At 46.4% G+C, this 23,031-nt stretch overlaps 2 pseudogenes; one reads left to right on the plus strand and one right to left on the minus strand.

Moving 5' to 3' along the window:
• The first annotated feature begins 6,144 nt into the window (after positions 1-6,144).
• On the plus strand, positions 6,145-13,726 carry LOC123120206 (wall-associated receptor kinase 5-like; annotated as a pseudogene).
• A 3,180-nt stretch (positions 13,727-16,906) lies between these two features.
• On the minus strand, positions 16,907-20,320 carry LOC123124228 (probable glycosyltransferase At5g03795; annotated as a pseudogene).
• Positions 20,321-23,031: the final 2,711 nt, after the last annotated feature.

Genomic DNA, 23,031 nt, shown 5'->3' on the forward strand with positions numbered 1-23,031 from the left:
CTCCATAATGGAGAGTCGGGGTCTATATTGTTTTATGCTATTTTACCTTAAAGAGGGTATTTAGGTCCTACCTAATACTGATGATCATGTGCTAAGAACAATTAAGTAGGGTTGGTTCGATGACTATGAGGATGATGATCGTATGACTTGTTATTAATAACGAGTAGAAGTTGTATGATGATGATTAGTAGGACTTGTTATTATGATGATGCATGATGCGGGCATGAAGAGTTATTATATATCAGTGGGTGAAATGAACATGGATTGGAATGAAGTGAAGGCAACAAGCATGTGGTGCATGTCGAAAGTAGTACTAATCCAAACTTGATCAAGTTAGGATTAATATTACTTTCGACATGCACCACATGTTGCCTTCACTTTAATCTAAGCCATGTTTAGGCATAGCAGTAGCGTTGGTAAATCAAGCACGAAATAAGAGAGGACAGTTCTCTCTGTTAGCTAGCTTACACACCCTAAATTACCCCCTAAACCCTCCCCCCTTTCAAAAAAACAAAAACCCCAGCCACTGAAATGCTGACGCGTGGATGCCTTTTGGTCCCGGTTGGTGTCACCAACCGGGACCAAAGGCCCTCCTGCTTGGGCTGGCCGCAGCGGCCACGTGGAGGCCCATCTGTCCCGGTTTGTGTAAGAACCGGGACTAAAGGGCTAGGGCATTAGTAACGACCCTTTAGTCCCGGTTCAACAACCGGGACAAAAGGCCCTTACCAACCGGGACAGATGACCCTTTTTCTACTAGTGGGTTGCAACACTTGCAGTTCCGTGTCTAGCGAAGGACATGCAACTATCCGACAACCCCATAAAAGCACAGTTGCATCCGCGTTGGGGGCCATGCAGTTGCTGCCGGGTTGCAACATTTGCAGTTCCATGACTACCGGTGGACATGCAACTAGTCGACAACCCCTAGAAGCCCAATTGCTGCCGCGTTGGGGGCCATGCACTTGCAGCCGGGTTGTAACACTTGCAGTTGTACGTCTAGTGGTGGACATCAAACTAGCCGACAACCCCCTACATGCCCAGTTGCATTCGCGTTGGGGGCCATGCAGTTGCAGTCGGGTTGTAACACTTGCAGTTGCACGTCTAGTGGTGGACATCAAACTAGCCGACAACCCCCTACAAGCCCAGTTGCAATCTCGTTGGGGACCATCCAGTTGAAAAAAAAAACAGGCAACAACGTACTAGGCCATCAACGGAAACACATGTCAACCACGCACAAAACTTGATGTCCAAAATCCATAGCTACCAAAACGAATGAGATCTAACTAATTCTCTATTGATCGAGAAAATGACAAATAAAAAATAGCCCAAGAAAAAAAACTATCCGAAAGAAGAAAACAAAAAAAAGAAATTTGAAGAAAAGAAAAAAGATAAAAAAAAATAAAATGAAATAAAAATAAGGGAAAACAAACACATGATGACTCAAAATCCCCCATGAAAAATAGGATAGAGGGGACAAAAAGGTTGCACTGCAAAAATAACCGGGATGCAACATAAGAAGCCTACAACCGTATCCCACCCGTCTTAAGAAAGAGAGAAGATAGCTTGTGATGTGCACCGCTCGCGCGACGCAACTAAGTTTCACGTGAACAAATCCATGAATCGCAACGTGTTTTTGTCAGACGACGAAGGATGTGAATGGGATATAATTATTTTCAGAAAACTAGAATAGTATGCAATAGAAAAACTAAAAAATAAAATAAAGAAACAAGGAAAAATATTACAAGAAAAGATGAAGAAAAAAACTATAAAAGATAAAGGGACAAACATATTTTTGCATGCTAATACGTGTCTCATTCATATCATAAAGATCATAGTACAAATCACGTAAGGACCGACATAACACAACTAAAAAGATAGCAGAACATCTCTGTGCTTGACACCAACGCCCGTCACCTGCCTCCGGCACCACCACAGCAGCCACTGAAGAAAAGAATGACAGATCACCTTCTGACCCGAGCTCGACGCAGCTCCATCGTTGATATGCAGCTTTGTGGACCTACAAGGTGGCTCACCAAAAGTGAAGCCCTTGCTGTAGAAGGAATCAGACCGGGGCAACACTCGGGACACGCCATCGAACTCCAGATCTGGCATCCCACCACGACTAAGACGCCGAAGGAGGAAACCATACCTGCCATCCACGAACCACGAACCCATCACACGTTTCGTCTTCCAGATGTCGTCGATGCAGACCACAATCTGCATCCGCTCCTGGACTACCTTCCAAGCTCCACGCCGACGCTCGAGCAAATGCCGTCGCAACGGCGGAGCCCGAGGACACAGGTCCACCATGAGGATGCCGTCGCCGCCACGCCATCCTTACTTGAACAGACTGGTTTCCAAATTCATCCCCAACCATAGGACCGATGGCCTCGTCAGGGAAGGATCCGAAGAATCTTTATTTAGCGCCGTTATTGACGCTACCGCAGTTAAGACGATGAACAACCTAAAAACCTAGACTACGAGAGAGTAAAAACGATCCACGCGCGTGGATCCGGCGACCCCCCTCACCACCTGCGACCGATGTCGCCGGCGAAGGGGAGCCACCGAAGGACGGCGCCGGAAGATTGGCCTCCTGGCGGACATATGAATTGAAGAAAATGCAACATAAAAATGCCAAATAACTAGGCAAAAAAACTAACAAAAAATGTAGACAAGTACAAATAATAAAATAAATAAATTGGATTGCTTGGTTTCGAAACATATGGAGATGTAGCCATGTGAAGGAGACACACTGGATTGGGGATGTGGCCAGATGCCAAGCCCACCATGCATACCTGCACCCTCCACAAGAAAAAAAGAAAGAAGAAACACTACGAGCATCTCCAGCCGCCCCCAACAGCCCCCTAGGACCACTTTTTTTGCGCCGGTTGTAAGAAAAATGCCCCAGCCGTGCACCCAAGATCTCGTTTTCCGCCGGATTTGACCAAAGTTTCAGCCGGCGCTCCCAGTCCAAACTCAGCGCGCTGGGGGCAAGCTGGGGAGACCGGCGCTATTTTTCCGCATGCAATTGGCCCACAGTCAGCCACCTTTTCCCTATCTCTCCTCTCTTTCCACCTACCCCACGCCTCCCTGCTCTCCTCTCTTTCCACCTACCCCAGGCCGGGCGGAGCGGTGTGCATCCTCGCGGCCGGGCCAGAGTGGCCGGCATCGTCGACGGGCGGCTCGCCATGGACGCCGGCATCCTCGTGGGGGGACGGCTGGAGATGCACGTCGGCGGCGTCGCTGGAGCTCGTGTCGATCGACCACGGCCTCTGCCTCCCGGAGGAGCTCGATGACCCGTACTTCGAGTGGCTGCACTGGCCGCAGTCATCGCGACCATTCTCCGGCACCGTCTTCCTCCAGCGCGTGGCCGCGGCGGGGCTCTGCCTAGCTGACATCGGTGACATGATGACCCACAAGTTCTCGTCGCGGAGGAGGGGCTGAGCGCGCTCGAGGCCCTTTGCCGATCCGCCCGCCAGCCCGCTGCCGATCTCCCAATCCGGTGATTCAAGCGCGTGGCGCGCGGCCACGTCCTCCTCCTCCGGCGGGGCGGGGCGGCGCCCGTCAACCACGCCTCCCGCTAGTGCCGTCCGCCGCGCCGGTGCCGTCGTCGCCCACCACGCCGCACCCGCCCCCGCCGCCACGCAGCCGCCGCTCCACGAGCCGCTCCCGCTTCTCCGTGACGTGCCCGCCGCTCCATGAAGTCGAGAGCTTGCGAGTGGCTTCTTGGGTGGGGGTATCGCTGGAAAAAATCTGGTCCCCAAAGCAAAATTTTCGCCGACACAAACCCAAGATGCTGAAAAAACACCTCCTGAGGGGCACAACGGCTGGAGATGCTCTAAACATGCCGGCTGTATCCCTACAGGGCCTATTTGACAAGAAACAAACATCATGCAACAATCTTGAAGCACCTGGTGATCTAACGACAAGGGAGGGGTCGACTGAGACTTTGTAAAAAATCAGTCGACTGATTTTTAGCACAAGCGTTAATTTACAGGTATAACTTACCAAGCTGTGAAGGATTTTCGGCTGAAAAAGAAACGGCCGACAGAGGTCTGCATCGAAAGGAAAACGGCAATCCAAATATGGCCTAAGCATTTTAGGTCGAACATAAAAATCGAGTGTGGGCTTAGGTTAGTGCAAGGAAAGGACGAATCTGTCTATAAAAAACGCCAAAAAAAGAGTGGTGTTTAATATTTTTTTTCGAAAATATGTCTAGATATACCATATGTATAGAAGGTAGAATTGTAAGTATAAAAAGTTGCGTAGCACAAACACCACATCAAGCATGTCCAAAGACAGACCATACAAAATTATACAAAGTAAAAGCGTATGTCCTAACGGATAACATCACCGTGTCTCAACCCACACCGGGCATCTCCGAAGATCAACCGCTTCACTGAACTTTTCTTGTTAACGCACCATCCACCCTGAATGCCTAAGAGGAGGTGGCAAGTGAATGTCGGGACTTGATCCGATCCGAGGAAGACACCATCTTGCACGCACCGGCGACGGCCGTGCATAGCACCATCGAGGATCAGAATAGGACCACTATAAATATCGGAGGAGAGCAACGAGGAACCAAGACGTGTCTTCAAACACGACGCTCCCAACAAAGGAGCGATGTCGAATACGCGTCATCGTGCCAATCGGACCGAATCAAGGCTTTCGCCCAACAACAACCAGCTCCACACGAGCAAGGGAAGTGTCGAATACTCCTCAGCGACGCCTCCAAAGAGAGGATGACACCCATGGGCCCCATCTCCGCTGGCCCGGTAAAGCCGTGCAGGATTTTCATCGGATCATAGTGAGTCTAATTTAAACCTTGATTGGATTCATAAGCTGGACCCTTGACTCGATTTGACTAGGTTTCTGTGCACAAGACGGTTGCGTGAGTGACGTGATTTGACTATGCCTTCTGCCGCAAGTTGGTGGATGCCGGGAAAAAATTGTATGAGACCGGGTCTTATAGACCAACTTGTGAGACCCTATCGGATGAGCGACATGTGGCATCGACAATCTCAGAGCACCCTAATCCCACTTCACGTCTGATCTCAATCCCAACAGCTGATTCCCGATTTCAGAACCCCACGTACGCACGTACATACTTCATCGCTCTAATAGGTACGTGGGACTAGGGTTTTCTTTATTTTCCTCGCGTCTATGGCGGCCACGCCCAAGGGCTTCGACGGCAGCGGGCAACTGGCACGACGCAGCAGCGACGATCTCTCTTCCATGACCTCGCCGAAGAAGCTCGTCGCCGGCGGCCTGTCGGACGGCTCGTCCATGGCGGATGCATGCCACGATGTTGGCCGGGCGGACATCACGTTCATGGCGGCCGATTGTCCGAGCCGAATACCAAACAGACATCGCACCACAGCCTAACATCTAAAACCGGATACCCAACCAAGCTGCATTGCCGGGTCTGGGCCACACACCGGTCTGGTGCACTCTCAGGGGCCGCCGCCGCCGTCTTCCGTCTATCCATCTCCAGAGCAAGCACTGACGTATCGACCGTGCCAGGCCTGCCGTCGACGCCACCACGACGCCAGACAACGCCACCATCCTGCACGTATCCACCCACATGTGCCCGTCGCCGAAACTCCGCAGCGCCATGCCGCCGAGATCCACCATCAGCTTTGCGGTAGATGTAACACTGCTCCTTCTTTTGTCCCCTCCAGCCAGCACTTGCTTCAAAATGATGCCTTCCGTTTATGGCAACAAGCCATCAGCTCCCTGCACGGTTTGTGGCATAAACAACATTTGCGATGGATTTAACGTTTAGTGAGGGTTTATGAACCGTGTGCCTTGATTTGATTTGCACCGGTGTTCCAAACATCGCGCGCGAGGCATGAAAATTGCGAGGCCGCTATCATGCATGCAATGCATGCATGCTACGTACAGCAGCCTTCGTCAACCAATGTGTAAAAAAAACTCCGTAGAAACGTTCGCCTTGGCCTGCCGTCCTGGTTTGTTAATACAATGAGCTCAATGAGGTCACGCATAGATTAGAAAAATGTATTGTTGCCGGCCATTGCCCCTGCTGCCGGCCAATAGTGCAGGGCTCGCCGTTGTATTTAATAGAATGTACCTACGGAGGCTTAACCACCCATGCATATTGAACAAACAATTCCGTCGATGGCATGGATGTTGGTGCTGCTGCCATTAGCTGCATGGGCAACCACTGCCTCTAGCTCACAGCTGGTGGCGAAGCCAGGCTGCCAGGGGCGATGCGGCGGCGTCGACGTCCCCTACCCGTTCGGCATCGGCGCCGGCTGCTTCCGTCCCGGCTTCGAGATCGCCTGCGACAGGAACACGACGCCGTTTTTGCCCGACGCCACCATCAAGGACCACACGCTCCGCCCGTGCGCGTGCTGAACCTAACCGTGACGCCGAGCGCGCGGGTCCGGGTGATGCTGCCTGTGGCGCACCAGTGCTTGGACGCCGCCGGCAGCTTCGACGGCGGGCTGACGGTCAGCAAGCTGGGCGTGTACCGCGTCTCCAACACCGCGAACGAGCTCGTCGTCCTGGGCTGCAACACCCTCATCTACGCCAGCAGAGGGAAGTCGAGGTCCCAGGTCCAGAACGCGTCCACCACCGCCTACTTCAGCGGGTGCGTGGCCTACTGCAACAAAGCCCAGAAGGCGCGGGACGGCATGTGCAACAGCATCGGATGCTGCCGCGTCGAGATCTCGCCGCTGCTCACCAGCACCAGGATGAGGTTCGAGAAATGGCCGCACGCGCGCATCGACATGAAGCATCCCTGCAGCTACGCCTTCATCGTGCAGAAGGACCACTACGTCTTCAAGGCCGCCGACCTCGGGAGGACGCCGGAGCCGGACCCGGCCAAGCGATGGAGCATGCCGCTTTGGCTCGACTGGGCCATCCGCGACGGCAGCAACTCCTCGGCCTGCCATTTGCCGGACAAGACGCCGGGATACGCTTGCGTGAGCAACCGCAGCGAGTGCGCCAAGTCCACCAACGGGGTGGGATATTACTGCACATGCAACCAAGGCTACGAGGGCAACCCATACCTGGTCGATGGATGCACAGGTAAGAGCAACTCTAGTACATTCCCTATTTTCCACTAGTGGCGTAGCCATGGCAATGGGCAATGATGGTGTAATAACGAAAATATTCATATAAACTTATTATGTTTATTTTATTTTTAAAAATTATCTATGATATGCATAGCACTACCGGAACAGGGGGCTACCCCGACGGCCGAAACAATGCCGACGGCCCCTTTCGGCCTACTCCACGATATGCCGACAGTCGAGACCAGGTCGTCGGCATACCCAGGTTATTCTATGCCGACGGCCGTATGCCGCCTATGCCTACAGCATATACGCTGACGTTATCTACGCCAACGGGACTATGCCGACGGCAGCCGTCGGCTTAGATCTACGCCGAAGGGAAGGGACCTATCCGTCGGCATAGGCCGTTGATCCGGTAGTGTAGGCTACGTTGGAAATTCCAGGTGGCCTTCCTGATTTTCACCCAAACTCCATAAAATCTGTTAGAAGTTCTTGGCTTAAAAGTCACTATACCAGGTTCTTTTCTTAACACAGAACAGATCTAGATGCTCATATCAACACACGTACACTCACTCATATGAACACACGCACACACACTCTTCCCCTATGAGCATCTCCGAGAGACTGATCCAACACATCATCTGAAGATTGATGAAGTCGCCATAAACGCCTTCGTAGTCGACGGGAATATCTCCTCCCACTAAACGCCTATCGCCGGAAGGCCTGAAATAAATCCAGGAAAATGACAGCACCAATGTCAAGTCTAGGACTTGAACTCTGGTAGGTTGAGAATACCACTATCCTCCCAACCATTCGACCATAGGTTGGTTCGCACTCTACCAGATTCCTAACCAACCCTCCATACCTGCAATGTTTAGAGTGTGCTACAAAAACAACACAGAGACTCCGTATTTGAAGGTTGGTGGAGAGAACACCGACCTCTTCATCCATATTGGCTGGTGGACATTAAAAAAAGTATTGGTTGGTGGAGAGAATATAGAGCTCTCTTCATCCACATTGACACCCAGCGAATTAAGCATACCTTAGGTGGTTTGATTCGTTGCGGTGGAACCAGCCCACCCGGTTCAAGCCCTAGACTTGGCACGAGTTCTCACATATATCATGGATTTATTTCAATTTCTTTGGCACTATTGTATTAGTGGTATGGCATGCCCGTCAACTACGAGGCGTATGTGGGAGGAACATTTCAGGACCACTTGCTTCCACCTCTGGCTTCCGTACCAGTGTCGATTGACACCACTCACCATAGATGACCCGTCCCTGGCCATACCACGCACCATGGCTGCCCCCGTGTGAGCTTCCCGCCATTTTGCTGACCACGCCATGACTGCATTACAATAGCTCAATGTGGGTTTGTATTTTCCATGAGTCCTCCATTCCCCGACTTGTTGAGGAAGCCGGAGTTGCGTACCGGTAATCCTTCACCACCAATTCCATCCTTCATGTCATCTAGCTTCTACTTGTGCTACATCTCGCACACCCGAGCTAACTCCGGAGCACCCCGGGCCGCCGCATGCCACCTACAACCTTCTCCCACCACTTATGAACCTCTCCATGCCTCGGCTCTTGCATTCGGCCAACGATGACCTCGACACTCAGGGTGTTCAACGATTTGCCCCAAGGTATATTTGTTCGTATTTAGTGGTCTATGTTCTTGTAGATTCTTGCAGATGGAATAAGATTCACTATTTGTTTGGATGCCAACATGGTAGAGGGTATTTTGATGATTCACCATCGTTGGATGATTTAGATGTTGATTTTTCCGATGAGGAAGATGAGGAGATTTTGTTGATGAATACTCTATGGATGACGGAAATTGGGAGGAAGGTGAGCTGTGCAGGGTCATAGCTCATGACATATCACTATAATTGAGCAGTCGACAATGATATGCTCGTCCTATAGAACCTCTACATCTTTTCCAGCAATGCTTCTAGATGTCAATAGATTTATTCTAGTAAATTTGCGAAGTCATTTGAGCTAACGAAACATTCTTCATGCAACCGTGAAATGTAGTTGGGTTGATGGGATTTACGAGTTCCCAGAAGGTGACCATGACACTCTGAGTGGTTGCATATTTGATCAATGAGTATCTTTCAATGGTTGAATATACAATCCATAAGCACATGAGAAAGTTTTCCGATGTTGTGATTAGGGTCTACAGAGCATAGTATTTTAGGGCACCCAGTGCTGATGGCACATCGAGATTTTTAGCAATTGGTAAAATAAGAGGCTAACCAGGTATGCTTGGGAGCACTGACTGCACATGTTGGAGCTGGAAGAATTTTCCTACATGTCATAAACAATTCACCACACATAGCCATGATCCAACTATTACTTAGGAAGGGGTTGTCTTTGATGACTTGTAGATTCACCATTGCTACTTTGGCATCATGGCTCTCACAATTACATCAATGACTTGCGGAGATCTCATCTTTTTGCTAGGCTAGCAAGTGGTGATGCTCCGACATGCAACTTCAATGTCAATGGGCATGATTATGATAAAGGCTACTATATTGCCCATGACATCTAGTCTTCTTTGTCTAGACAATTTCAAATCATCAAGGTAAGAAAAATAAACATTTTGCCAAGTGTCAAGAATGAACGAGGAAGGATATTGGCGGAGCCTTTGGAGTGTTGTGATCTTAGTTTGCAATTGATAAAGGTCTTGCTCGCTTCTAGGACAAGAATGCCTTGGGAAAAATTATGGAGTGTTGTGTGATTCTAGACATGATCACCGAGAATGAGAGGGAACCACACTGGACTACGACTATGGCTATGTTGGCCAAAGTATCAAACCTCATAGGAGCCTATACCACATTTAGGATTTTCTTGAGGTGTACCAGATGATTGAAGAGCCGTGATCTCATGATCAGCTCCGTGAAGATCCAATTGAGCATAAGCGGTGGCTACATGGACAATACTGTGTTTACATTCGTTCAGTCATGATTACTAGTTAATTTGGAGTATTTCCTTCACTGGATTATCTATTGTCTTCAGATTATTTGTTTTATTAGGTTATTTGTTGCATTCAGCCCTTCTTATGCTGTTTAAATTTGAATTAAAATTTTGTGAACCTATTGATTTGAAATGTTGTTGAATTGTTTGATGTCGAAACATGAAAAATTTGAATTACTTTGATGTGATTGAGTTAGGATAGAGTTTATATGCACACAAATAGAAGAAAAATGGGTAATATTTTGTAGGGCTCAACTTTGGGGAATCTCACTTTGTGCATTGCCTTATAACCTCCAAAATATTTGGAGAGCGCTCTAAGAAATTTTGTAGGCTATATTTATTGGGAATCGGTTGGAATTGCTCTGATGTCCCAACCAAGCCAGTGCTAAGAAACCTAAATGTGTTGCAACTCAACTCAACTCTCAAATTTCCTCACCTTCCAGTGTTAAATCAACATGAGTTGTGACCACATGGTATATGGGGTTAGATATCTTACATATACTCCAAAACATAAGTTGTGGAGCAGTTCTACATGGCTTGAGAGTGGGCCCGCTATTTTTTGATTTTTTTTAGTGTCACCCTTCAACTGGAACTGTAAGAGTATTCTCATTAGCATCTCTCTAACCAATGTTATGACCCGACTATGAGACCCAAAAGTTTACTTAGCACCAGTTTTTGCCTCATGCTCTAAGGACTAGATCAATTTCGTGTTTTCTTTGCTAATGCTCGAATGTTGTTGGATCACGTCAAGATTTACCTTTTTTTAGTGCGCACCAATTTTTGAATATTTTTTATTTTCCCCATCGGATCAGAATCGGACGGCTCTCACTCATTGAGAGGAAATATGAACTTCTCGCTTGCCCTCAGTTTTATAAAAAATATCTTTACTATGCCTTTTTTCGACTATATAATTACCCGTGTGTTGGAATAAGAGTATACATATTCTAGTATTTTAGCTCATGATTTAGATGCCCATATTTATGTGATCCTATAACAAAGAATTTTATTTCACAAACATTTTGGCTTACCAAAAAATCATATATTTGGCAAGTCAATAAGATGTGGGGCATATGAGATGGTTTTGACGGAAAACAGGTGCAAAAAATCAGAGAAGGAAGAAAAAATCAAAAGAGAAAGAGGGAGTAGGAAACACGTAAGGTTAGATGAAGGATCAGTGCCCATAGAACCTTATGTCTTTCTTAAGTAGTAGAATTTTCCTATTTATCTCTCCTACTCATGCAAGAAAAATTAAACACCTATTATAGACACAAATAGGTTGGCCAGTTTCCCGAGGGGCTACTTGGACTTGACTCCTCCCTTCTCTTATATTTAACCTGGACACAAACACTTACATTAACCCCCCACTGGAAACCATGTGTCTACATGTGCATCTACTAATAAATCTGCTTCATGATGGAGTATGATTAATTTTTTTATCACGGCAAGCCTTGGGCCATGCATTATGCCTTCTGTCAACCAAAATATAGATTCACATGGTCCACTTGGCTTGATGCTTCCATGTTTTATGTAGATATCGACGAGTGTAAACAACCACAATTATATTCATGCTTTGGCAAGTGTACCAACATGGATGGATCTTTCGAGTGCACGTGCGCACAAGGATACCAAGGAAATGCCACCCACAAAAGTGGTTGTGTCAGGTCCACAAACACAGGTGGGCACTATTGCTTCTTACTTTCCCTAGGATCAGTATGTATATAAACTATCTTAGATCAAGCACAACAATTTTAGAAGTACTTCCCCTAGGATCAGTATGTAATTTTAGGTTTGAACTAAGTAAAACATCTTTAATCCTAACCAATTATATATAAATGTACCAACATCTTTAACAACATTAACTTCATTAGATCACTATGAAATGTGTTGTCAAGATGTCTTTATTTGGTCTCACGGATGTTGCTATATTTTATAAAGGTTTGGTAAGGCTTAAAAACTTTGACTTTGAAATCATAAAGACACTAACATTTTTAAAATGGAGGGAGTAGGTAAAAAGGTATTGTTCCTTCTCAAATCATATTTAGCAACTCCCTCATGTTTTTTAGGATGCATCGAAAGAAAAAAAAACTTATTAGAATATATGTATGATTAAATATGAGAATATGTAATTTTACATGAGTAATAGTAGATAAATTCATTCAATTTTTTTGAAATAGAAGCCAACACTCTCTCTTGCTACACATACTATTATCTGCACCCTTTCCCATGCAATCCACCTGGGATCTTGGTAAGTGGCTGGTTAGCAGACTTACATGGGTTAAATATTGGCCCCTCCTATTAGTTGGGTCACTACAATATGAGACATATTTTTGTTTAGATTTTCATCTTCTCGAAATTTCAATTTTGTATAGTTAGTCAATTTTCTGTCAATTGGGTGATACCTCTCCCCTTACTAAGACTTGAAACCCTAAGTCGGACCTCATATATGTCCATTCAACTACTGTTGAGTTATGTCACCATAGACCCTAATTACGTGTCCATCATTCTATTTTTGCAGGTTTAATCATTGGCCTATCAGTTCCTAGTGGCCCAACTATTCTAATTTTGTTTCTCGCCTCAAAGATAATAATTCGCACGCTTAAGCGTCAAAAGGAACAAAAGTTGAGACAAAAGTTCTTCAATCAAAATCGTGGACAATTGTTGCAAAAGTTGGTATCTCATAGGTCAGATATTGCAGAGAGGATGATCATCCCTTTAAGGGAGCTAGAAAAGGCCACAAATAAGTTTCATCCAACTCGTCAAGTTGGTGGTGGAGGGCATGGTACCGTGTACAAAGGAATTTTATCAGACTTGCATGTTGTTGCAATCAAAAAGTCAAATATTATGGTCAAGAGTGAGATTAACGAGTTTATAAATGAAGTTTCCATACTCACACAGATCAATCATAAGAACATTGTAAAGCTTATTGGATGTTGTCTTGAGATAGAAGTCCCTTTGTTGGCTTATGAGTTCATTTCCAATGGAACCCTATGTGATTATCTTCACAAGAAACCACTAAGATCTGTACCTTGGCAAGACATATTAAGGATTGCAACAGAAATTGGCAAAGCCCTTTCTTACCTTCACTCGGGTATTTCTGTCCCCGTAATACATAGAGATATAAAGTCCACCAATATACTTCTTGATGATGCTTTGACAGCAAAGGTGTCTGACTTTGGAGCTTCAAGGTACATTCCTAGAGATAAAACAACAATTACAACAATGGTTCAGGGAACGTTAGGATATTTAGATCCTATGTACTTTTATTCTGGCCGCCTAACAGAAAAAGTGATGTTTATAGCTTTGGAGTTATTCTCATTGAGTTTCTTACGAGGAAGATGCCAATTATATATAGATCCTCCACCGGTGATGGGCTAGTTGCACAATTTGTTGAACTAATTGCAGAAGGTAATTTGGTAGAAATACTAGATCCACAAGTAATTGAGGAGGGAGGTAGACAAGCTGAAGTGGTAGCTTCTCTAGCTATGTCGTGCACAAAGATAAGAGCAGAGGAGCGACCAACCATGAGGTCAGTGGAGATGACACTAGAAGCACTTCAAGGACCCAAAGAGCATTTTCGGGTTCGGGATGCAACACATGAGGGGAGTTATTCGCCAATGAGATATACATCACCAATAAGAAGGACAAGCTTAGAGGACACGAGCAGGCAATATAGTCAAGAAGAAGAGTTTGTGTTGTGTGCGAGCTACCCTCGATAGTCTTGCTTACAGTTTACATGTGAAAGTGTTGGTATATATAACATGCACGTGTGTTGTGTACGTTCAATCATTGTGTGTGCTTCAATTTGTTGTTGCTTTAATGTTATGTTTTTAATCGAAATCTGTCAATTACATGGTTAATTGTCTCATCATTGAACAACCAAAACAACTTCCTTCATAATGTGGGCACTCACAGTACACTACATATACCTATTTTTCTTCCACCCGGATTGCCCTATTTCCCATTGCTCACCCAACAGAAATTCTGAAACAAAATTAAAGGTATATGAAGTGCTCCAAATGTTGTCGATCGAAGATATAGTTAGCTAGTGCGGTTAACATTTTGATTTCAAAATTCCCAAAGATGATTTTTTAAATAACTAGCGAAGTAACCCGTTCCTGTGCATCTGCACACGCAACATATTATTTCATATTTTTAAATCGGACGGCTGCTGACATGGATACTTACATGTTGGTCAGGACGTTGCTGATGTGGGTGCTTACAAGTGGGGCCATGACTCCGGTGACGGCTTCAATTTCCATCACCAATACTGTCATAGGTTCTTCTTGATAGCGCCAAGTTGTGCATGGTTTGAATTTGTAGATGAATTTGAATTTATATTACAGAAATTTTGAAATTTAACATTGCCATCACAACTTATATTAAGAATGAGACTTGACATTTGTCACCATACTCGTCGACATATTGAAATGAGCATCCAAATGACATATTATCAAGCACGAGAAATAAGACGCGCGAAAATATCATGACGAACAATAATGCTCCATCATCAATTGATGGGTTGTGAGATAGTCTCCTGCGAAGACTGCGATGACTTCCTTAGGAGATGACTAAGAATTGCCTCCATTTCTTGTTGCCTATTTAGAAATGCTTGGATTTTTCTGTCCTAATCCATCTTGATAATTTCTATTTCTCATTGCTGCTTCTTTTTGAGATCTTTGATTTCTTGCTTCTGTGCATAAAGTACTGCATCTAGATCTTGTTTAAAAGTGTCAATCGCCACTTTTGCATGTGACTCTTGTGCTGTAATCCTCACTGCTAGCTCTCGGATGCATTGTTCAGAGGGTGAATCATGTGATGAAATGCCAAAGCTTGAAAGTAACGTGCCGAAGGAGCTCTTTTCCTCAATAATCTGCACGCCGGGTATTTTCGACAAAACTTCTAGTGTGTGTGCCCTCTTTGCGGTCCATGTTGCGATCCGCATCATGGTTGAAAGCGTCGTTCATCCATTCTTAATAAATTACAACATGATGGCTCGCACAATACTTTTGAAATCGAAACATTAGAAATTACTTACGAATGCATCTTCTGCACTCTGGCCCATACTAGAATCCTTATTGATGGTGTGTGGGATTCTTTTGAAAACATTAGAAACATCAGTTAGTTAGCCAGTGCGGCGGTGGCCGTGTGCGTAAGAGCGGCCAGCCCAGCCCGTGTATACATGTGTATCTTGAGAGCCGTCGTGCGGCCAGCCATGCATCTCCGTCTGCCCCCGAGTGGAGGTGACAATGTGCTCTTTATATAACCAACCGGCCCCACCACTTAAGCAAGGAGATTACCATAGCAAGGTTGTTACTATGTGTGGACATCAATCAGCGCGTATATGCATGCATTGCGGTGATGTACGTTACGAGCCCAACGCCGCATGTTTTTTTTTGGAAAATTGTCAATCTATTCATCTTCATTCATGGTAGTACAATGAACACCAGAAATAATAAAAATTATATTCAAATTCATAGACCACTTAGTGACTCGTACTAATTCATTGGTTAGACTAGCCATATGTGCTAATCAACTGGAGTAGTAATCAGTACTAGCTAGGTAGCTAACAATGCGACCACTCATGCTTGGTCAAGTCATGGGCTGCATCGTGTCAATCCCGCTTATTTAAGCCAGGGGGCTAGCAAAAGTATTTGATGAAATATGTATGTACGGAGTGCCTTTACTTGTACAATATCACTTGCACTTTTCTTACCCTTTGAGCATAACATATATGTGTAATTAATAAATCATGACAAAATATCATCATACATTCAAAGCTGTTCGAAGATAACAAATGAGCAAAGCAAACACAAGCAACAAAGACGAATATCAAACATCAGAATGACCACACGTTCAAAGCTTGTTCTGAACAAACAAGATCGCTACCAAGAACTACACAAGAAAATGAAGCTTTGCGGCCGAATCTATTCTATACGTGTTTGCACCAAATATACTACTGTGGGGCTTCTTATCTTGAAGGCCAGGCTTCGATCTGTGAGGACGGATCTCTTTTTCTTTCACATACTCGAATGATGCCTGAATGTGGATATTCTGCTTTGATGAACAAGCGAGAATAACAAAGAAGCAATAAGAGCGGCAAAACTAGGGCATGGTGAATTGGTTTTTCTTATCTATTCTGTAAGTGTTTGTTATTTTCCGTTTTCATTATTAAGTCACCCCACGTATATGACCCCACACGAACAGGTATATCCACATGATATACAAACACATTACAGGTAAAAGCAAAAATAGAAATCTATCTATACATCCTTAAATATGTGAATCTTGGCATATATAGATCAACGGCACAGAATTCGTGTGCCCTAAATCCCCTCCCCACATAGGATCAGATGAAGTGCCTGAGCCCACCTTGCAGACCAAGCCAAGTTGTATGTAGATTAACCGAGTAAGTGACACTTTTAGTATAAGGCCGAGTAAGTGTCACTTTAGTATAAGGCCAGACAGTAAAGTCCTCACAACAAAATCTTGTCTGCTAAGCGGGAAGAAAGCCTTAACTGTATCATCTTCCCATTGACAAGTAGTAGGATTGAACAGCATCCACAGTTTGGTAAACCGGCAAAGGCAGGATGGGTGACACAAGACCAATAATTTCATCAGCAACCCATTTATCCTGACAAATTTGAACTGATTTTTCCATTCCCAACACCCCACCTCACTCCAAGTTCTAACAAATTTTTACCATGCAAAACCAGTTGACTGGTTGTTAGACACTCCCCAACACCCAAACCAAAAACAAATATTTACCATGCACAACTAGGCCGGTAGACATGTGTCGAATCATAACTGGACAAGAAATTTGGCCTAGACCCAAACCAGAACCAGTTGACTGGTTGTTAGACGCTCCCTAAATAAAAAGAAGGAAACCCAAGAATATTTCAGTAGTCTTGTGCATGGAGCCTGACGTTGAGCCTCGGGAGCCAGATGGAGTGCAGGATCATGTGGAAGACGTCGAACCGGCGCGGCGGGCCGTTCACCATCAAGTGCCGGCGCACGGTCCTCACCCTGCGCTGCATCCGTATGTACTGCCGCGGCGACACGGTGGCAAGGATGGTCTTGAGGTTGGGTATGTCCGCCACGGCGACCCGCACAGAGAAGGCGGGCCAGTTGAGCACGTCGCTGAAGGGCAGCACGTAGTCGTCGCCGATGACCACCGGCACGCACTCGAGGTAGATGGCCTCCACCACCCTGGGGCTGGCCACCTCGTAACCGCTGGGGCAGAGGCAGAACTTGCTCCGCCGCATCACGTTGATGTACGACACACCCCGGGGCAGGTACTCGCTCACCTGCACGTCGGTGTCCTTGCCCTTCCAGTGCCGCAGGAGCAGTGGCCGGACGGGGCCATGGTCGCCGCCGGCGAAGAAGGCTAGGATGGGGCGGCGCAACGCCGATGGCCCGCCGACCTGATTGTCGACGATGTCGGTTCGGAGGTTGATCTCCGGCAGCGACACGTCCTTGGAAGGGTTGAAGCCCTCGGAGGTGTTGGCGTTGCACAGCACGCGGATGGAGTTGGAGAAAAGATGGCCGTCCGCCGACGACACATATGGCCCCTGATACACCCACACATGCATGGTACGGTTAGCACACCTGAGCTACAGTGAGTGAAGTTGCACGTATTCGACAAACTCCTGAAATGCTACAGTGATTGAAGTTGCATGCTTACCCAGTCGTGGCAGGAGAGCATGAAATGGTCAACGCCGAGGCTCCTGTTCCAGTACGGGTACTTGGTGGACAGAACGTCGATGTAGTCCGGGAGTGTCCGGCGCAGCGGCTCCATGTCATGCGAGTTGGGCTCGTAGATCATCTTCACCATCTTGACGACGCTAAAGGAAAGGAAGAAGACATGGGCAAGCTCGGGGTCCCTCATGCGCATCCGGTTCTCCATCTCCATGGCAAATATGAATCTGCCCTCCGATGAATATATGCTGCGGCACGGACCGTCGTGGAACACCGGTGGCTCGCCTTCTTCGTACACGTACACCTTGAACAGCTTTTCCATCTCCAAGTAGCTCCTACGTGCCAAAATGAGCAAACAGCGCCCATGTCAGATGTGTCTTTCCAATACTACTCCTTAGCCATTTCATACCCTAATTAATGACTAATGGTCAAGTGTTTAGACGTGGATGGAATTTGCGTACCTGTGAAATGCGTAGGCATTCCTGTACACCGGTCCAACCGGCACATAATCCCTGTCAGTTAGTGGAGGACGCTTGTCCTTGTTTCGGATAGGTTCCCTTATCACTAAACGAGCTTTCGCGAGACCAAGTTCTACCCTTTCCAGTTTTACATCCACCTTCCCCTGCATTAATGGCACCCTTACTTCAACCGTGCCGTCCGGCCTAGCGGCATCGACAAATCCACTTTCCTGCAACACAATATATATAGATGTAAGTAACTCGATAAGCCCAGTCAAAATGATTTTGCAACATCAGTAGGTTACAACAACAACTACAAAGCCTTTCAAGACCAGTAGTTATAGCATTGTTGTTAAATTAATCATGCTCTATACAAACACAAGTGTAACATAGCTGGTCCGGAACATTACTATAGAGAAACTTTACTTTTCTAAAGATTGTAAACCCATTGACAGCTCTAAATTACGCACAAACAAAACATGGATCTCAATTAGAAGTTTCCGCTTTCAGGAGCAATGCTCAGTGCATAAGTAACAAAGATCATCCTTGCAGCCAGCCAACTTTGTGAAGGAATTGATCCGGCAAGCATTTTGACTTGTTTTTTTCAAGCTTGTGCAAAAATAGCGTGAGGGCAAGTTCTAGCCGATTTGGATCAAACCGTCGAAACCCCTAGCCTACTTGTGTGTGTGGTCCTCTCGCAAATCTGGAAGTGTTTCCAGGACGTAGTGCCTTCAAGTCAAGCCCATGCATGGAAGGGACGAAAATGTCTTTCTTCACTCACAAAGGAACCTGCTAGATCCATGACAAGAGCATCTTTCTCTCTCAAAAAAAGGAAAGAAAGCGGAATGCATATTTCTTCTTTGGTGTATGCATCTAAATCATGAACTAAACTATCCATGGGAAATTGGGAATTTAAACACACTGCAGTTCATTTCTCATAGGAATAGAAAATAATTATTGCGCTCCAAACGGGAGTAAGAAACAAAACAAAATAAAGACGGTAATTAAACAAAAATTGCTATATGTGCACATTGCCAATATCAAGTTTTGTTAGAACCAATTTCCAACATCAAGTTAGCAACCCCCATATGAACAAAATCTGAACTATTTCTATCTAGGCAGCGCTAGGCATCGGCCAACCGGTTCAAGCTCCAGATCGGTTCTACCCAGCGCCGCGCCATTAGGTCAGCTCCAGCCGTGCGACAGCGGTGGCCGTGGATGCGCCGTGGTTTATGAGGAAGATGGGGTAAGGTGAGAGAAAGCGATAGGTTAAACGCCCTGGTCAACGACGATGGATAAGCAAAGGGAACGTGACACGCGAGGAGGCACGTGGCGAGAGAACAGCACCGCACCCGAGGGCGCGAGATCGGTCGCCCGGAATTAACGCCATCTGTCAGTAGTAGGAAACCACGACAAAAAACGCCGCTGTGTGAGAAACCATGGCGTCGCGCGCATGCATGGCTTCCACGCACCCAATCGACACGGAAACCCAGAAACTGGTTCCGGTTCACACACACGGCAGCAGCAGAAGTAACTTGAAACGAGGAAGGTGAGAATTAATTTTTCATTAAAGTTTAGTAGAGACGATCGAGGGCAAGCTCGAGAAAAATAATCCGTACCGGGGCCGGAGCCGGCGCCGGCGCGACGGAGACGGGAGGCGGCGGGCCGTCGACGTGGCCGGAGTCAGCCTTGACGAAGGAATCCACCGCCGGGTCGTCGCCGGCGGCGTCTTCACGGAAGAGCACCTCCTTGCCGGCGATGTTCCTGCCGCCGGCTGCAGCGTAGCTGGAGGTCGCCAACAGAGGGCCGGCGCCTCCATTGCTGCCGGCCCTCGCGGTTGGCCGCAGGGAGGAGAGAACACCTGGAGGAGAAGAGGAGGAAGCAAGGAACAAGGACGAAGCTCCGGTCCTAGGATCCAAGGCGACCACTAGGAAGGTCACGAGCGCAAGGCAGGCGGCCACCGCGCATGCCACCTTGCATCCCTCCGTGGCCATGCAAGCACGACGAGGAGGAGGGAGGAGAAACTCTCATGGCCGGCGGCTCTACCTTGTGGCTGCCATGACAAGCTGGCTACCTCTCCTCTGGATCGCGGCCGCACCAAGCTACTAGCTCGAGTAAATTGCAGAAAACCACCAGTTTGAGGGCTAGGTTAGCAGAAATCACTGCGTTATAGTTTCTTGGCAAAAAACACCAACTCTCTCGTAAACAATTTGCAAATACCACTGATCGGCGGATCGGGCACCGATAAGTGGATTTATGACAGGTGGGGCCCGGTTTTTGCCGACGTGGCGCTGTCAGCTGGTCGGACAGCCGTTAGACGCTGTTAGACGGCGCCGTTCGTTCTGTTTCCTCTTAACCCCCGTCTTCTTCCCCCGTTTCCCCCTTATTCTCCCCTGTTCCCGGTCGTGCGGCGCACCGTCCCCGCCCCCCATCGCAGACATGAGTCCGGCGAAGTCGAGCGATGCTGGCGGCGGCGCCCAGCCATCCACTGGCGAGATGTGCGGGAGCTCGAACCCTATGAAGGCGACGGCAGAAGAAGAGGAGGAGGAGGACCCGCAGTACTCGGTGGAATTCAGGGCGGCCAGATCATTCGCCGCGGCGGTGAAGGCAAATCCAGTTGGAAGCCAGCACATTGCTTCAGCTTTCGGCGACGTCTAGTGAGATCCCAGTCCCATTCCCCTCCCCAATCACATTCCCCTTCTGTTGCTAGGGTTAGGGTTAATGTAGTTCTAGGGTTTGTGTGTGTTGTAGTTCTAGGGTTTGTGTGTGTTATAGTTCTGTAATTAGAATGATATAGTTCTTTAATTAGATGCTTACAACTAGGGTTTCTGTAAATAGAAGGATATGAATTGTTGCACTCAAATGATGTTCTGCTCTGGTCTGTACTAGCTTGCTTCAGTTTTCCTTGAGTACTTATAGTGCACTATTGTATTATTATTTGCAGTCTTGAAGATGAGGTTTGGGAATTGAGTTTTCCTTAAGTACTTATAGTGCACTATTGTATTATTATTTGTAGTCTTGAAGATGAGGTTTGGGAATTGAGGATGCATTTTCATGACAGAGATAATATTGAAAGGAGTATGATGATGTCAAACATCACATATTACAATTTGGTAGCACTTATGGAGACAGAAGGGTATGGTTTTAGAGATTATATGTATTATGTGAGGGACCCTGGGCTAGGGATTGAAGGAATGGAAGAAATAGATGATGATGATAAGTTAGAGGAAATTTTAGACCACATAGCAGAGCAGAATAACAAGATATTGAATGTGACACTAGTTAGGGCCAGTGCAGAGAAAGTTCCCAATATAAATACCAGTGTTAATGTCATTGAGATGCAGACCCCAATAGAACAAATTGGAGAGCCCAAACTGTATCAGATTGATGATGAAGGAGTGTTGTTCAATGCTGAAAATGTGCATGTAGAAGCTGAGAGTTGTGATGCAGGAGGAGAACAAGAGCCAATGCCCTTGCAGTTTGACACATAGCAGAGCAGAATAAATGTGAGCCTGGAACCTGCTTTAGGTGATGCAGTAGTGAAAGAATACCATGTGACTGACAATTCAGAGGAGCAACTGTTAATAGAGCAAGAAATGGAGGAGAAAAGGAGAAATGAAATTGAAATGTTTAGGAAGAACAAGAATGATCATTCATTTAGGATGGCCTTGATCCCCTGCAGCTTCAAATTGCTCTCCTGCAGCTTCACATTACTCTCATGCAGCTTCACATTGCTCTCTTCAACACTCTTCTGCAGCTCATCAATTTGGATCTGCAAGTTCTTCCTCTCTTCAGCTAGCTTGAGCTTCATGTTCCTAATGACACTGGCCTGAGCAGCTACCAGGTTCTTCATCATCTCATACTTCTCCTCCAGCTTCTTGGTATCAGCATCTGTCTTTTCTATCTCTACCCTACGTTGCTGGGCATCCACAAGTGCATTGACATCTTCAACCAGCTTCTCATAGCTGGCCTGCAGCTTTTTCTTCTCTTGTGTCAGGTTATGAACTTCAAAAGAATTCATCAGAGTGTCCACAGCCCTCTGTCTCTTGTTGTCTTCATACATCAACCATAACTTGTGCAATGCATTCTCAAGGGTATTGGGCCAAGCAGGATCAATCCATTTAACTAGTCCACAGTCTCTACCTTCCTGAAATAAGGTAGTATTCAAAACCATATTAAAACCTTTCATCACAACCAAAGCTAAAGATATTATATTTAAAAACTCCCAAGATAAAGTACATCAAAAAGAAAGCACTGATGTTCTGCTCTCAATTATACAATGATGTGCTGCTATTAGGAATAAACTAACCCATGCATCCATTGTACTTTAATCTAATTAACATTGTTGCCAGAGTAAAAAATGACTGCCTAAACACTCTCCTCAGAGTAAACAATGACTGGCTCAACACTCTCCTAAGAGTAAACAATGACTGCCTCAACAGTCTCCCAACTTAACAATAAATAAACAATGGCCAAATCCTAACAATGATTGTGCTGTCACTTAGAAGCATATACCTTCTCAGCGCAACAGAGAAACCTCCTCCCAGTTAGAATTCCTTCAAAAGCAACGCGCCTCTCTGCTAACTTCCCGTGACCATGGCACAAAACCTGCATTTCAACTTCAGGGCCCTCGAAATCGGAGTCCTCAGTTGAAGCAGGGACCTGGGAGTGCAAAGAAATGCATAACATTTCATCAGCTAACACACAAGCTCCTTTGAGAAAAATATCCCCGAATCATAGAACAAACCCTAACCCTAACCCTAGGAAAATATCCCCAAATGCATACCTGCATTCTGCCGTCGTTAGAATCAGAGCTGATGTACTGCCTAGTGTGCTCGCTGCTGTCGTCGCTTTCACTCCAGGACACC

Source organism: Triticum aestivum, chromosome 5D (assembly GCF_018294505.1).
Source record: "Triticum aestivum cultivar Chinese Spring chromosome 5D, IWGSC CS RefSeq v2.1, whole genome shotgun sequence".
NCBI classification, from domain to species: Eukaryota; Viridiplantae; Streptophyta; class Magnoliopsida; order Poales; family Poaceae; genus Triticum; species Triticum aestivum.